The sequence below is a fragment of the Chrysochloris asiatica genome, unplaced genomic scaffold (genome assembly GCF_000296735.1).
Source record: "Chrysochloris asiatica unplaced genomic scaffold, ChrAsi1.0 scaffold00010, whole genome shotgun sequence".
NCBI lineage: Eukaryota > Metazoa > Chordata > Mammalia > Afrosoricida > Chrysochloridae > Chrysochloris > Chrysochloris asiatica.
The window spans coordinates 22,192,914-22,211,495 of NW_006408528.1; the positions used below are offsets into that span (position 1 = coordinate 22,192,914).

At 38.1% G+C, this 18,582-nt stretch overlaps 1 protein-coding gene across 3 annotated transcripts in view; it reads right to left on the reverse strand.

Annotated features, from left to right (window-relative positions):
- Window positions 1-18,582, reverse strand: part of GRM3 (glutamate receptor, metabotropic 3) — a 336,991-nt gene that overhangs the window by 80,894 nt on the left and 237,515 nt on the right. The window lies entirely within an intron of this gene.

Below are 18,582 nucleotides of genomic sequence, written 5' to 3' on the forward strand. Positions count from 1 at the left end.
GAGATGGACTGGCCAAGTGGCAGCATCAATGGGTGCAAGTGTGGCAACAATTGTGAGGTTGGCCCAGGACCGGGCAGTGTTTCATTCTGTTGTGCATAGGGTCGTTATGAGTCAGTACTGCCTCAATGACATCTAACAACAACAACAAGTAAAATTGTATGATAGAAAATTCTGAAATTCTAATCTGTGAAAGTACCAATGTTATTCTAAACTGTTTTGGGGATGAAAACTGAATTGTGATGTGGGCTATAAAACAACTGCCACTACCACCTATCAACATGAACACAACAAGAAGAACTTTCAACCACATCAAACAAACAAACCCACAAAACTAATATTGTCTTGTATGGGAATTCTGTAAGTTTCAGATTTAGCATTTATTTTTCTTTTTATCAATTTACTTTTAATTAACTATATATGCTTGAAATTAGAGTGACAAAATGGGGTGATAGGGAAGACAAATACATTTAAGGCATGGTGACCTGTAGCCTAGTTTGTTTTCTTTGCAACTTACTATTAATTCTCAGAAATAACAGTATAAGATCGCAAATATGGATCTTGTACAATCTGATGCTCTCAGAGGAAGGAGTGAAGTATTTAATTGGAAGCCTTTGCAATGAACCATTCTTTATTAAGATACCATTATGACAATTCATGAAAAAGTTAACAAATACCTTTTGGATAATGAACATTTGGGGGCAATCATTTGTCATGACTGTAACCATGCATGGTAAGCTGAAGCTGAACCATGTGACAGTGGAACTGTTCCTTCTTTTAGATACAAACTCATAGTTTTCTTTTTAGGAAGCAATAGTGGAAAATAATGTGTGATTAAGAAACTGATAGACTTAAATTAGCTTCTAAAATCACTTATCAGCTTTGCAACTTTGAGAATGTCATTTAACTCATTGAACCTCATTTAAATATATAAAGTAGGGAAATATAAGGTTGACTTATCTGATAATTTTTGTGAGAATTAAAGGGTAAAATATATAAAATGACTATTGTCAAGCAGGTAGCGAGTAATAATTGCTAGTTTCTATTTCCTTTTTTCCATTTTCAAATCAGAATAATTTTGGTTTTAGCTGAAGTTCAGGGCAAAGATGATAGGTTAGTGATCACAAACAATGAGATTTTGAGACAAACTTTTTTATGTAAGGGGACTGAAAATATACATTACAGATTAAATCTATACAATCAGATCAATACTGTTTTGATTTTACTTAAATTTCTAAAAGAAATCTGAATTTTGGTATAGTTTAAACAAACAAAAAAATTCAAAAAGTTCTGTACTATAGATTTGGGGACGCACCAGCCCCTGGAGTCCCTTGAGTTCGTGACATCACTAAGGTTCGTTTTACCTAGTATGGTAACTCAGAGTGCCACACTCCCACCCCATGAACCTCCTCTCACCAAAACCACACAGAAATCTTAGGAATGTTTATGGTAAATCTGAATCATAGAATACTGTGTAGTAAATATTGCTGTGAGTTACTTAAATGTAATATTTCTTAGATTATATGAATACTAAACAAAAATGCTTTGTAAGCTCTTTCTACATTGAATTTCTACTCTTTCTACATTATTAATTATATTTTAGTAACTGAGCAAAAGCTGCTTTTGAATTTTCTTTCATTATCATTATTACTTTATTATCAAAAAAGTTATTGATATAAATTCACAAATACTAATTGCCACAAAAACATAGAAAATTGGACAAAATCACCCACTATAAAAACATGTAGTACATGCAGATGAAACGGTGCTTTGAAGAAGCATTGTAATTGGGTAATAATGATGCCTCTGGATTCAAAAGTTTAAAAAAATTCCAAAGTTCATTAGCATAGAGTTTTAGACTTGTAGGTATAATGATGCATGTAAACTGGGCTTATAAAAATGGTTGTTTGCTGTTATAACTCAACTATATTGTTGTTAAATGCTGCTGAGTTGGTTCCAACTCATAGTGGCCCTGGATAGGGTTTCTGAGGAGCAGCTGGTGGCTTTGAATCTCAGACCTTGTGATTCACAGTCTAGTGCTTATCCTATAGCGCCACACCAGGAGTCCCATAACTATAGGGATATTTTTATTAAACATAATTTCTGCTGAAACACCACACAATAATTTTGTGAACAGTCATTTTTGTGTCACCCTTTGACAGCGTCACCTGGTGTGATCTATAATTCCCTGCACCCCACCCCTCCTAGAGACACCACTGCTGTGAACTACAAGTCTGACACCTGATCTATCGATTTTGGGTTCTCAGCTCCTGCAACCATATGAATTAGGAGAACCCTCCAGCCTGATGCATGAATTTGATAATGGCCAGTTTCCAAAACTGCTGGTCATTTCCTTGAGATAAGTGTCTCTCTTCACTGGTTTTGCTTCTGTGGAGAACCCAGACTAAGACATTTGGTACTGAGAGAGACATTTGGTCCCAGAGAAACAAAATCATAGAGGTGAATTTTCTAAACTGATAGTCAAATCTGTCTAATCTTAAAGGCACTAATGACACTGCCTCCACTAATAGAGAAGGCACTGCTAATCCATAGTGCGAAGTGGCGATAGAAATTTGTAAAATATCACCACAATTGGTTCTAATTTTGTGAGAAACAAGGCTCTTGGTGATTGCAGATTTGATACTTTTCTACAATTTTCAGACTGAGAAATATAAGGAAGCTGGTTGTTTGGTCTTAGTTTCACTAGACAGTGGTAAAAGAAAGATGAGCTAAGTGCTTCAGAGTCACAGCTCAAGCACTGAATGAAACACCTAAAAGCTGCTACTAGTGCCCTAACAGAATTCCTAATCTTAAAATTAAAGTTAGGTGACTAACTGGAAAGAAAAGGAATCCAGAAACTTGGAACAAGGACATATGGGTAGATAATCAGGAAGTTAGGGACAGTGAACCCCTAAATTCCATCGAATCACTCCTGCCAACAGAACCAACTTTCTTACTCCCATCTGAAGAGATTATTACATCTTTGTTGGCTAAGCCACCTTCCCCAGTAAAACTATTATTCCTTTTAACTCCATCTGATGAGCTGAACCTGGTAGTGATGATCGCCAAAGAGTCTTTGGCAGAGCTATCACCTGGGGCAACATCTGAAGCAGATATCTTACAAGACATTGATAAATGTCCTAAGGACTCACCTCCACCACCCATTTTTGCTTTTAGACCTATAACTAGACTTTAGTCCTAGCTAGCCCCAAGAGGCAAATGATAAAGTGTGACCCAGGAAGAGATACGCTACCTTCCCAAAACACTGACTTTTCTGAAATATACAAACAAACCTACAGAATATGTGTTGGGAATGGCTGTTCGAGGTGCAGAATAATGGTGTAAGGAACATTAACTTGGATGAGTCTATTTGGCTCACAGCCACTCCTCAGAAACCCGATACCGGGTTGCTTTGGGTCAGAACTGAGTCTATAGCACTTAACAACAACAACAACCAAAAAAACCACAGATTATTCATTGAATGTTTCTGCTCAAGAGGTTAGAAAATGATTTAATCATTTATTTGTTTGTTTCACTGCAGTGTGATTAAGCAATGGCCTTCATTAAATCCAGATGAATGCCAGAAATGCTTTGGTATGGTGGTGGTGGTGGTAGTGTGCCGTGGATTCGGTTTCAACTCATAGCGACCCTGTATTGGGTTTCCGAGGCTGTAAATCTTCACAGGAGAAGAAAGCCTCATCTTTCTCCCACGGAACTGCTGGTAGTTTCAAACTGCTGACCTTAAGGTTAGCAGCCTGATAACCACTATTCTACTAGAGCTCCTTTGCTTTGGCATACTATAAAGAAAGTATTCAAAGGCTTAGGGAGATTGGCATGTTAGAGTGGATTTATCAGATTGAACCCATAGATTTACCTATGAAGTGCCCAGAGGACATACTTTTTACCAGAATGGTGAGGAACAAATTTGTGAAGGAAGCCCCAACTATCTGATGTAAGTCAGATTTTATATAAGTGGGAACTGCCCTAACTGAACTGAGATACTAAATTACAGTGGGGCTGATGGGACTTTGTGGTAGTAGAGGCCAAGTGGTGGCACTTAATTGCCAGAGACAAGGTAGGTGAGGTAACTGTAATGAACAGCAGAGTCAAACTAGTTATCAGAATTATTTGATTCATATGGACTTACGGCATTGGGTACTTAGTCATAGTGTCCCTAGGAGTGAAATTGATGGGAAATCTATTAAATATTTACTTGACTTATACAAATGGAAGATTTCTAGCTCATATGAACTCAAATCATCAGAATCAAGAATCACAACTCCTCAATCAATTCCCAGACTTGAACCAATTTATATATCCCTAATGCCTTGCCAGAAGAGAATGCTGGGATAGGTCCCCTTAATGGAGGACCTTAACAAAACGCTATAAATTTACACTATTAATATTTCTCCTAACCTTTGCCTTTTGCAAGAGTGACTGTCCACTGGGGAAAAGGAAATAATCAGACTTTTGGGGGATTAGTAGACACTGGCTCTGAATTAACTGACACTGTTCTGAGAGATGTGAAATGCCATTCTGGTTCACCAGTCAGAGAGGGGGTACATGGCAGTCACATTATTAGTGGAGCCTTAACTCAGGTCCAACTCCCAGTGGGTCCCCGAATCTATCCTGTGGTGATTTCCCCAGTTCCAGATTGCATAATTGAAAAAGACATACCCAGAAAATAGTAGAATCCACATACTGGGTCCCTGAAATGTATAGGAAACACCAAGTGGAAGCCACTAGAACTGCCCTACCTGGGAAAATAGTAAAGCAAAAGCAATACTGAATTCCTGGAGGGATTGCAGAGATTAGTGCCACCATTAAGAATTTACAGGAAGGTCTATTCGGCCCCCACAAAAAATGGATGGATTATCCTACACTTAACCAGGTGGTGACTTCAATTGCACTTGTTGATACAGATATACTTTCATTGCTTAGTAAATTAAGCAATCTCTTGGCACAGTATGCAGCTGTTGATCTGGTCAATGGCTTTTTTTCCATTCTGGTTTTGAAGGAACACCAGAAGCAGTTTACCTTCAGTTGGCAAGACCAGCAATACACCTCCACTGTCTTGCCTCACAAGTACACAACTTTCCAGCCCTATGTAACAACTTAGTCCTCAGAGACCTTAGTCACTTTCCTCGTCCACAAGACATCACACTGATCCATTACATTGATGACATGCTTATTAGACTTAGAAAAGAAGTAACAGTGTCTATAGACTTATTGGTAAGGCATTTGTGTGCTTGTTGTTAACAGCCATCGAGTCAGCTCCTACCAAGAGCAACTCTGTATAGGGTTTCCAAGGAATGGCTGGTGAGCTTGAACCACTGACCTTGTGGTTCAAATAGTCTTTGCAGTCCAGAGCATGAACCCACAGTGCCACACCAGGGCTCCTTTCTCTGTGTGTGTGTGCTAGAGGGTGGGAAATTAACCCAACAAAATTTCAAATGCTTTCCACCTCAGTGAAATTTCTAGATGTCCAGGGGTATGAGACATGTTGAGATATTCCTTCTAAAATGCAGGTTAAGTTGTTACATCTGACCCCTGCTTCAACTACACAGGAGACACAATGTCTGGTGCATCTCTTTGTATTTTCGAGGCAACATATCCATCTCTCATTCAGGTATGCTACTTCAGACAGTTTACCAAGTGACTAAAAAAACTGCTAGTTTTGAGTATGGTCCAGAACCTGTGATTGCTCTACACAATGTTCAGGCTGCTGAGCAAGATGCTCTGCCACTTGGGCCATATGATCTGGCTAATCCAACAGTGCAGGTAGAGTTGCTACTTGAAATTTTAAATAGGTCCGTATTGGTGAATCACAACAGAAATCCTTAGAATTTTGGAACAAAGCCCTACCATCCTTTGCAGACAACTAGTTTCCTTTTGAGAAACAACTTTTGGTTTGTTCCTAGGCCTTAGTAGAGACTGAAAACTTAACTATGACAATGCATTTCACTATGTGTTTTATGCCTGTTGCCATTGAATCAATTCAGATTCAAAGAGACACTATAAAACGGAGTCAAATGCCTCAGAGGGGTTTCAAGACTAACCTGCTTATCTGCTAGAGATGACCAAATGGATAGACATGTTGCAGGTTTAAATTAATGATCAGTCTTCAAACATTTGATCATACTTGCTTCAGTCATTTAGCATGTACAGGAACATATTTTATAGTTTAGATATTACTTTGAAAAAATTATTATATGGCCAACTTTCTGCTACTAAAATTGCTTATGGTTTTCTGATAGAATTAAATTTTTGAATATTCTGAATTTGTACTCATTTAGTACTGTGGCTTCTGGGACACTAGCACCAAAAGAAATGGAATTTAATTTGTTGCTTTTAGGTGTGCTGAGTCAATTTTGACTCCTAGGGACCATGTGTGACACAGTACAACTACCCCATAGACTTTTTTGTTAGGGGGCTTTGTTTTCTTTTGCCATAATCTTAATCAAAGCAAATTTTCATATCTTTCTTCTAAGGAGCTGTTAGTAGATTCAAAGAGCCAACTTTTCAGTTAGCAGTCATGGTTTTATCTACTGCACCACAAGACCTCTTGTAATTTAACTTAGTACAATGAATTCTTTGACTATCATAGTTTTGGAATGAGCTAGACACAAATGATGTGTTTACATTGTCCCAGGTACAGCCAGGGGTTTGAACTGAAGTATGACTAAGTAAACCTTTCCTGCTATGGTGAGCAGCCTTGCAGGCTTATTGACTCCACCTTTGAGGAAGACTGATCATACTCTTCTGCTCCATGAGATGACAAATGAATCTCTTGCTATATTAATTGCTCTCTTGGCTAGGAAATTCTTTCTGAACCCACTGAAAATATTTCCTTTCTCTATGTTGGCTTCCAGTGTCCTGTTGAGGATTATTAATAGTACAAAGGTATATGAAAGTGGGAAAACACATGTTTTAGATTCACCTATGATAACATACCAATAGATTAGAAACCTTTAGAAAACTAGGTGGTTGGGTTGACTAAAATATCAAGAATGTAGACTAAGCTTATTTTTAAACAGTGTATTAGCAATATTTCATAAATATGCTGAAAAGACTTTTCAATCTTCAAACATTGTTTGCAAGTGAAGTTCCTGTAAATACATCACAGTGTCCAGCAAGTCTAGAAACATGGAAGAAATTGTAAAGCTATTGTTCAGATTTGCAAAGTGGTAAAATCCATTTTCTACATACTCCATTAGGGATGATTACTTTTTACCTGATATGATATCTCTTCAAATAAAATAGATTCACTAAAATTTAAGAAAAATAACAGTAGTAATATAAATTATTACTACAGTAATGGGAATGATAAATAGCAAGGCACAACAGTAGACAGCGCTGGCCAAAGCAGGAAATTAGGTTTCCCAGAAGCTGCCATTCCTTCACTCTGTGACCTTAAAATGGGATTCATTTCTCAAGCTTCTAAGACACCAAAGCACAGATGCACAGTGCATAAACAAATAACCACATTAGTGGTACCCTTTGGCAGTTTAAATCTTATCCTTGTGACCCCAGGAAACTGACCAGAGAAAAAGGGAAAGAAAGAAGTACAGGATATTTATCTTTACATTTTGGAAATGCTTTTGATCAGCAGAGCTGGAACAAGTTTCTGTGCTTTTGTGGGAACTACAAATGTTCCAGGGGAGGAAGCAAGGTCAAGAGCAGTTGCTCTTTCAGGGACTTCAAAGCCCATTCATCTAAAGATGTGGCCATTCATTACCATTTTGGCTTCCTTGCTGTGCTTTGGATGGCCCTGTACTTTTCAAGAGGAGAGCTTGCTGGGTTGTGGCCAGTTAAAATGTATTCCTTGGAGTGCAATGTCCCAGAAAATCTGCCCTTCCTTCTCTGAGCTGGATGATTACGGTCCCAAGCAGGAGCGTTCCTTGTTGGATGAGCCAAATACAGACGTGAGAAAGTCAGTGAGGCTGGACTACCCATTTTTTGTCTCAGCTCTTCTTTCATGTGTGGAGAATTGTAAACATAAGGACAAGATTTTACCATCTCAACCAGGAGGAGTCCTGGTGTGGTGATACAGGGTAATGCACTGGACCACAAGGTCGGTTTGAATTGCAAGGTTGGCAGTTCAAAGTCACTAGCTGCTCCTTGGAAACTTTTTACAAGTTCGCTGAGTTAGAACAGACTTGGCAGCACTAAACAATAACAAACCAGGTGCCAGGTCCCTGATCTCAGTAAGAGAGCTCTTTTCTATTACTGAGGAATGAGTAGGCAAAAGAGATACATAAAAGAAAGAAAACAAAACCAACCAACGAACCAACCAACCAGTCTTGGCTGTGTGTCCTCCATCGCTATCACAGACATCAGATCAATAGTAATAAAGGGTTGTCCTCTTTGCTTGTGAGCCAAGTGCTGGAAATAAGATTTCAAATCAACACAATGTGGCTCCTCCCAACAAACAAACAAACAAAACAAATCAAAGTAGAATAAAATGCCTAGGGCAAGAATAATCATGCTTCTATATTTTGGTGTTGTTTTGATGACTGTATGCTTGTAAATTCCGTAAAGTAGTGACCATATCTGTCTTGTTTACTATTGGGTCCCCAAGGACACAGCATAAAGTCTAAACATATTTGTAGAATGAAGGACTAGATTACGACTATGATTGTTTACACTGTCATCTATTATATGGTGTTGGCTAAATTTCTCATTGGGTCAGGTTCTCAATTTCTCCATTCTCAATCATTCTAATCCACCTCTGCAAATCACACAGAGGAATGTTATGAATGTTATTCCTGAGATAGAGTGTATTTAAGACAGGGTGCCTCTCTGAGCACCTCTGGCAGTGTGTTCAGTAAGTCAGAACTTTTTCCTTTTTATTCTGTAGTGAGTATATGTATACGCTGGTTACAACATCACCTTGACAATTGAGTTCACTTTTGTATGTTTCAGTAAGCAAAGATAATAATGTTTGCATCCTGAATTTCCACATCTGTCAAGTGAGGAGTAGGGGCAAGCTCATCTTTGACGAAGACCTATTGTAAATTCATGCTTTTATTTTCTACTACCTGAAATAAGTATCGGAATAAAGGTAAAAGAGACTTACTATAAACACACACAGTGACAATGATATTGCATTTCTCTAAGTGTTTTATACCCATTGCCATTAAATCAATTCTGACTTATAAAACATTATAGGACAATAGGGTTTCCAAGACTATAATCTGCATGTAGTCCTGGTGTGGCACTATAGGATAAACACTGAACTTCTAACTGCAAGGTTGGCAATTCAAACCCACCAGCCATTCCTTGGAAACCCTATATAGTGTTGCTATGAATTGGAACTGACTCGACAGCACTTAACAACAACAACAATCTGTATGGAAGCAGATTGCCACATCTTTCTCCCTGAAAATGCTTGGTAGTTTCCAGTTGCTGACCTTTCTGTTAGGAGTCAATGCTTAACTACCATATCACTGTTGTTGTTGTTAAGTGAGTCAGTTCCAACCCATAATGACCCTGTATAGGGTTTCTGAGGAGTGATTGGTGGATTTGAACTGCCAGCCTTATGATTAGCTGTCCAGTATTTATCCTATAGCACCACACCAGGACTCCTTAATGTTTAATTGTTGTTAAGTGCTGCCAAGTCAGTTCTGACTCATAGTGACCCCATCTAGGGTTTTCAAAGAGCAGCTGGTGGGTTTGAACCACCGACCCTTTGGTTCAATCTGACCTTGTGATGGAGTGCATTATCTTGCAGCACTACACTAGGACTCCTATTTCCTCTGCTATAACTGTTTTGGGTAGTTTAAACTTTTCTTGTCCAATAATGAGCATTGAAATTTTATTCAAAGTGATTTTAAAAAGGCACATGATCTCAAACACAGTTCTTATTTAGATATTTATTTTAGTTTTCTAAATGACATGACTCTTTTGCATAATAATAATATATCAAACATAAACACATTCTGTGGTATGATAGAAAACAACAAAAATCAAATCCATTGCTATCAAGATGATAATGACTCACAGTGACCCATAGGGTTTCTAAGGCTGTAAATCTTTACAACAGGTAACTGTCAGATCTTTCTCTCAAAAAACAGCTGGTGGGGTCAAACTGCCAGCCTTTAGATTAGCAACCAAGTTCTTAACCACTGTACCACCAGGATTCCTTGGTATGATAGAAGATAATAAAAATGATGGGATTAAAACAAAGAAGAGGAAAAAAGGATAGCAGTCAAGATGAAATAAATAGGAGAGCCTGTGGTGGGGCTGTACATTGTAATTCTAAGAAAGATTGCCAGTGTGACCCTCACTAAGAAGGTAACATTCATGTAAGGGCTTGAAGGAAGTAAGGGAATTAGCCATAGGGGTGTCTGTGGAGTGACTATTCCAGGCAGAGGGAAGTGGCAATGTAAAAAATCCTCAGTTTAGAAGTCAGGGTGACAGGTGAGCAGTAAGGGCCATGGACTGGGCAGACCAGGTAGTCTCTTGTGGGGCATGGCAAGTATTTTGACTTTTATTGTGAGTGAAATGGGAGAACTTCCCAGGGGGGTTTGAGCAGAGGAGTGACTTGCTCTCACTTATGCTTTAAAAGGGCATCTGGTTGTTGCCTAACAAATAGATTGTTGGGCCTGGGTTGGAGGTGGGCAAGAATAAATCCATTAGGAGACTATTAGAGAAATGTAGGCTAAAGGTATTTATTGGTGCCTTAGACCAGGGAAGTAGCAGTAGAGATGGGGAGAAGTGGTAAGAATCTAGATCAATTTTAAAGTAGAGGGAATAGGAATTTTTGGTGGCTTGGATATAAGGTGTGAGGGAAAGGAAAATACCAAGATGACCTGGAAAAATAAGAAGGATACTTATATCAGTAAGGGAAGTTAAAGATTGCTTCCTAAAGCACGTATCATTTAATTGGAATCTTAACGAGGTACAGGATAAGTAAAAGTACCAGATCAAGCAGATATAGGTGAGTGAGGGGGTTCTAGGTGAAGGAAGTAATATGAGCAGAGGACACAGAGGCAAAATTTAGGACCTGATATGTTTGGGAAAACTGCAAGTAGTCTGAGGGGCCAGAAGGGCAAGTGCGAGTGTATGGTCAGAGGTGAATCTAGAGAGGTAGGCAGTGGTCAGCCACTATGCCAGAAGAGCTCACTATTTTGAAGAATCTTTAACAAGGTGCAGTTTCACAAAGTCTGTATTGCAAAAGAAATAGTCAAACTGGATTAATTTCTAGCAAGGTTCACTTCTGCCAGTGCTGGAACTAGGTAGTAGGAATACACCAGGGAATCAGGGCAATTTCTAATCTGTGCGGTTAATATTCTCAGGAGGCCTAGCTCCTTCATCCTTTAAGGACTAGTGCTTTTAGAGAATCCTCTGCACATCTCTTTTCAGAATAATCTTGGTGTAAATTATCTGAGTACAAGAAGATGGCTAGAAGAGGAGCTTTTCCTACAACTGAGCTAAGATTGATTGTGTCTGCTAAGTATTTCCTATTGTGCCTAGTCCATTGCTTCAATAGTCAAGTTAGAAAAACAGATACTATTTCAGGAAAAATGGAAAACATAACAGCTTTTCAGTAGCTAACTAGAAAAAAAAAGGAACCAACACTATTTAAGGCAGTAATATGGAATGCAGGTTTATAATCTGGCACATATTTCAAAGTTAGATGTGAGGTCTATTGAGTCAGTCTTGATTCATAGCAACCTTGTATGGGGTTTCTGAGGAGTGGCAGGTGGGTTTGAACCACCGAAATTTTGGTTAGCAGTCTAGTGCTTATCCTACAGCACCACATCAAGACTCCAAATATCTATCTATCTATCTATCTATCTATCTATCTATCTATCTATCTATCTATCTATCTATCTCTCTCTCTATCTATTGTCAAATATTATATCAACCAACTGATGCTGCACCGAAGCCATTCACTTATCTATGTTTTATAGACAGCCACCTGAAAAACTGATTGGAAGAGATCCAATCAGTTTTGTGCCCATTCCAAAGAGAGATGATATAATGGAATGTTGAAATAACTGAACAATATCATTAATTGTAAAATTTTGCTGAAGATCATTCAGACAAGTAAAATTTTGCTGAAGATCATTCAAAAACAGCTGCAACAGTATATCGACATGGAACTGTCAGAGTCTCTAGTTGGATCAAGACAAGGATGTGGAACAAGGGATATCATTGCTAATATCAGATGGATCTTGGCTGAAAACAGAGAGTACTAGAAAGATGCTTATCTGAGCTTTATTGACTATGCAAAAGTTTTTGACTATATGGAACAGAACAAGGGGCTGCTGAATGATTTAAAATCAGGAACAGTGTACCTTAGGGTTATATTCTTTCACTATACTTATTCAATCTGTATGCTGAGCAAGTAATCCGATAAACTGAATTATATGAAATAGATGTGGCATCAGATTGGAGGAAACCTCATAACAACCTAGATATGCAGATGATATAAATTTGCTTCCTGAAAAATAAGAGGTCTTAAAATACTTACTGATGAAGATTAAAGACTACAGCCTTTAGTCTTTACTGCAGCTCAATGTAAAGAAAATAAATTCCTCTTCACTGGACCAAAAAATAACATTATGGCAAATGGAGAAAACATTGAAGCTGTCAAGACTTCATTTAGGTTGGATCCACTATCAGCACTCATAAAAGCAACAGTCAAGAAATCAATTGATATACTGTAATAGGCAAATGTGCTTCATGAGACCTCTTTGAACTGTTCAAGAACAAAAACATCAGTATGAGAACTAAGGGGTGCCTAACCCAAGCCTAGGTATTGTCTTTCTTTTTTTTAAAGTTTTTTTATTGTGAACTGAGTGATAGTTTTTACATGGGAGAACATCAGCTTCACACCATCGTTTCATTGCAATGATTACAATCTCCTCTGTGTATCATCATTCAACAGTATTTGTTTCCATCCAGTATTTGTTTCCATTCCCTCTGTTTGTTTGTTTGTTGTTGTTGTTGTTTTTGTATGTACACAGAAACACTCAGGAATATATAATAATTAAACAATGATAGGGTACATTCTGCAAGCTTGCCTCCTGGCCACCAGCCCCCAGTTCCTCTCTTTCCATGAGTCCAGAGTCCTCAGCTGCTCCCTCTCTCCATGTCCTCATCTCTGCCTCCATCTCTGGTGTCACTGCTTCTTTGGATAAGCCTAGGTGTTTTCAATAGCCACATATGCATGTGAAAGTTGGTCAATGAATAAGAAAAACTGCAAAAGAATTGATGCATTTGAGTTATGATGTTGAAGAAGAATATAAAAAAATCATGGACTTCCAGAAGAACAAACAATTATTTATTGGAATAAGTATTGCCAGAACGCTCCTTAGAAGTCAGAATGACAATACTTTGCCTCTCATACTTTGGACATGTGATCAGGAGATGCCAGTCCCTAGAGAAGGACATGATGGTTGGTAAAATGGAGGGTAAGCAGAAAAGAGGAAGACCTCCAATGAGATGGATTGGCATAGTGGCAGCAGCAATGGACTCAAGTGTAACAACAATTATGAGGAGGACACAGGACTGGGTGGTGCTTTGTTATTTTGTACATAGGGTTGCTAAGAGTTGGAACCTACTTGATACCACATAACTATAGCATATATATATATATATATACTGTTGTGAAGTGCTGTTGAGTCTGTTCCAACTCACAATGACCCTATATAGAGTTTACAAGGAGCAGATGATGAGTTTGAACCACTGACCTTATGCTTCAAACCAAGGTTGAGGTCCAGTGCTTTATTCCACAGTGTCATACCAGGACTCTCTCTATGTATATGCTATTGTTGAGTCCTTTCAGTCAGTTCCAATTCATAGCAACCCTGAGTAGGGTTTCTGAGGAGTGCTTGGTAGGTTTAAACTACTGACATTTCAGTTAGAAGTTCAGTGCTTATCCTCTAGTGTCACACCAATATTTCAAATATCTACCTATCTATATATCATATCAATAAACTACTGATGCAGCACTGGAGGCACTCACTCATCTATGCCAAGAGATTTGGAAGATGGCCACCTTGCCAACAGATTGATAGAGACCCATATTTATGCCCATTCAAAAGGGAGGTGATATCTATATTGATTCTCTCTCTCTCTCCCTACCTCCCTCCCTCCCTCCCTATCTAGTTATGGAGTACTGGTGTTATGCTATAGGATAAGTACTGGACTGCTAACCACAAGTTCAATGATTCAAACTAACCAGATGCTTTTCAGGAACCCTACACAGGGTCACTATGAATTGGAACTGATTTGACTACACTTAATAACAACAATAAGGAGCTCTGGTAGCACAGTGGTTATGAATCAGGCTGCAAACCTCAAGGTCAGCAGTTTGAAACTACCAGCTGTTCTGCGGGAGGAAGATGAGGCTTTCTGCTGCTGTGAAGATTTACAGCCTCGGAAACACTGTACAGGGTCGCTGTGAATTGGAATCGACTCCACGGCACATAACCACCATCACCAACTACAACAATATATGGTCATATAGACTCAATTTTGAGTAATTGTTAGCAGGATTTAAGGTGATTGTCATAACTGTAATTGTAGAAGATTTGTTAATAAAAGGGGGAAGTAGTTCATCTTTCATTTCAGGAACAGCAATCCCAGGATCATGAAGACGGAAGAGCATGAGTGGAGCCTAAGATTCCTACCTAGAAAAGCACAGACAGCAGAGACAATGGCAGAGGCAGTGGCATGGAGAGACAGAGCAGTTGGGGACTCTATGCCCATGGACTAGGCTTTGTGCCTATGGGCAGGAGACTGGCTGGCAGAATGTGCCCTTTGAACATTTTAATGAATATATATTTTTTGTTCTGTCAATGTACATCAAATATTTTTGTTTTGTTCATTTACAAAATATAAGATGTAAATGGGGAGCCACAGGGGGGACGCAGAATAACCTGTTGCAGGGAAGGGATTGTAATCACTGAGATGAAAAAAAGTGTTGAATGCAAAGCTGATGATCTTGTCTGTAAACCTTCATCCAATTCACAATAAAACGTTTAAAAACATACATATATATCCATATATTAGGAGGATGTGGCACTATGGATTAATGCACCGGACTGCAAAGTCATTTGAACTGCAAGTTTGGCAGTTCAAGCTCACCACCTGCTCCTCAGAAACCCTATACAGTGTTACTATACATCAAAAGACAACTTGATGACACTTAACAACAACACAACATAAATTCAAATTTGCATTCTATTCCATTTATTTATTTGTATTTTCCTCTCAACAGAGTGCTATATTCTTATAGTCAATTCTTTCATTATTTAAAAAATGTATTTACTTAGCTAATTTAGTATCTTAGTATGTGCTTAGTAAATTATTTTCTTGTCCAATTCTCAATGCTAAAGACTGTTTAAGTGTGGCTCACATAATTCCCTCTTTTCTTAGCTTATTTCTGTGTTTTGTCCTCCCTAATCAGAGATGGAGAATGACTAGTAATGTCTGACAAATTGAGAAGGCTAAAATAGCACTTTTAGATCTGTACAAACTACATTGTAGGATCGAAGTCCATGACTGAACACGATAGACAAAAAGAAAATACTTTTGTTTTATTTATTCAAATAATGACCTTATTTCTTCACTTTTATTTGCCACTTAGGGCTTACAAGTCAGTGGAAGAAAATAATATGCTTTGTTACATAAAACATTTTGCAAGGGTTCTCTGAAATCTAGTAGTTTATTTTAACTGCCATATGTAAATATATTTGTATATCTGTATTTTAACGAGTAATGAATGAGATAGAATAATAAAGTTAATGAACAGAGGCTGTGTATAAAGATAGATGATCACCCAAGGATATTTGAGGGGAGGTGCATAGTGATGATTATTATTCATCTTTTAGAATTAAGTGCACTCTAGATGCTATTTATGGATAACTGATGATTTATTTTTAGAGTAAAGACAATCAATAGTACTCAGAAATACTTTTTCTTTTTTACCAACTCTAAGGTCCATTCTTATTTTGGGGGGATGTCAGTGGAAACGGATCTGGGATTCTGTAATGAATGCTGGTTGTTTCTTACTTTTACACTTTTTTGTTGCTTGTATAAGAAATATGCTTATGGGAATACAGGGCACAAAAATTTTTAATGTGTATAAAGATAGAAGATTATAAAACATTTTAATGTGTATAAAGATAGATGATTACAACTTTCAGTAGTTATTCCAATGGTCGATATAGTTATCCATCAGATGAATAGGAGGCAACATTGATATAATTGCTTTTTATTATTTTGCAGAAAAAAGGAGGTGCAGAAATGCAGACTGACAATATTCATGCTTAATTTCAAGGTTGGCTGAGGAGTTAGAATTCTGATTTAGGAGTCCATAGTCATGGGTTGGTCTCTTGGTACTACTACTGATCCTGCAGGCCATTTGCCATTTTAATAACCACTGGTAAGGGAGATGTGAGAACTGCCACTTGCTCCAAATGTGCATATATAGTTTGACTTGAGCGTACAAACTTTTAGGTCTTGGATGATAAGTTAATTGAAACATACTGTGCAAACCAGAGTGATGCCCCAGAGGCATGGGAGATTACTAGCAATTTAGATGAATGAAAACATTATATCATTATAATGATTTTGGCATCAATGAACTTTTGTAACCAATAATATTACTTACCCTTTTATGATTTGGGATTAAGCTCTAGTCCCCAGAACCAATACTTTCATAACTGCATCTTAGTAGATACTGTAAGCTTCAAGATAGTATGCTTTTTATGTCAGTAATGCATTAAAAGCAATGCTATATTTAGAAATATATAAAAGCATAAGCCACTTGGGATGCACCTTGGCATCCCAATATTATTAGAATGATTTTTCACCCGTCTTCAAGTTGCTTATACTCAGGCTCAAGGAAAACAGAAAAAGTTTCTTTTCTTAAAGATGATATGGAAAACACACACACACAAAAACCCCACTACTCTTAATACTCATATGGAAATGTTTCTATGCAGCAGAAGAAATAAATTTAAATGCCTGGAAATCACCAGTTTTAGTATTTTTTTTTTTTTCTTTTCACCCCTAATTAGGCTCAGGGAAAGCAGTGCCTTTTTTCCCCTGCCCACCCACTGTGAAACTTATGAGATTCTTTTGCTCAAATCACCCACAAGGAAGTCGTGGAAGCTCCTGTTCCTCAGACAGTTACCAATTCTGCTAAAGAAGATTAAATGCCCATATCATCCGTGTCATATCCTGCAGCTAACAACAAGACAGCAAATGTAGCATGGCCCACATTTGGAGGCCACCACAATGGGGTGATCAGTCTGGTCTAGGGAGCCTTTCAATTTCAAAGTATACCAGCTAAGATATTCACCCAAAGATTAGTAAGAGCCTCAAAGAGCCATCTGATTGCATCTTTGGACTATTTAATTGTTTTAACCTTTTTTTATGGTTCTGAAACAATGATTTTTGGGTTAGGGGCAGAGATATTGTATATGTTGTTGTTAAGTGCCGTTGAGTCGGTTTGACCCACAGAGACTCCGTGTAGGATTTCCAGGGAGAGTCTGGTGAGTTTGAACTGTTGACCTTGCAGTTCAAACGGACCTTGTGATCCAGTGCTTTATCTACACTACAGCACCACACCAGGACTGACGCTCTCTCTCTCTGGAAATGTAGGATAAGCACTGGACTGTTAACTGTGCAAGGTTGGTGATGCAAACTTGAAGGCACTTAACAACTACACACACACACACACATATATTCCTGGTGTGGCGCTGTGGGTTAATGCGCCAGACTGCAAAGCTGTTTGAACTGCAAGATTGGCGGTTCAAGCTCACCAGCTTCTCCTCGGAAACAAACATGTATGTATGTTGTTGTTGTTGTTAAGTGCCATCGAGTCGATTCTGTATATATGTACAACAACGTCTATGTAAATATATGTACAACGTCTATGTAAATATATGTGTACAACAACGTCTATGTAAATATATGTGTACAACAACGTCTATGTAAATATATGTACAACAAAGTCTATGTAAATACAGTAAAAGCTCTCTCTTCCACTGGACTAGGACTCTAGTAAGTCATTTCTTTGATTATATATATTATTATACATATATACATATATTTACATAGACGTTGTTGTACATATATACACACACATATACATGTATGTGTATATTATGTATATTTATACACCGTAGTGTTTTCAACTCATAACAATCTTGTACAGGGTTTCTGAGGCTGTAAACCTTTGTGACAGCAGAAAGCTTCATCTTTCTCGGTCAGAGTAGTTGACAGATTGAGAACCACTAGCTCCGCGTTTCAAGCCAACTAGCCACTCCAGGGAAAAAAGATGAAGTTTCTGCTTCCGCAGTTTTATAAGCCTCAGAAACCCTAGACAGGGCTCACTGAGTTTGAACTGACAGACGACACTTAATAACAACAAGGATAGCTATAACTATATATATGTGTGTATTTATTCCTCTTTATATAGACTCATGTATGTTGTTGTTGTTAAGTGCTATCGAGTCGGTTCTGACTCAAAGCAGCTCTGTAAAAGGTTTCCAAGGAGCAGCTGGTGAGCTTGAACCGCCAACCTTGCAGTTCAAACGACCTTGCAGTCCAGCGCATTAA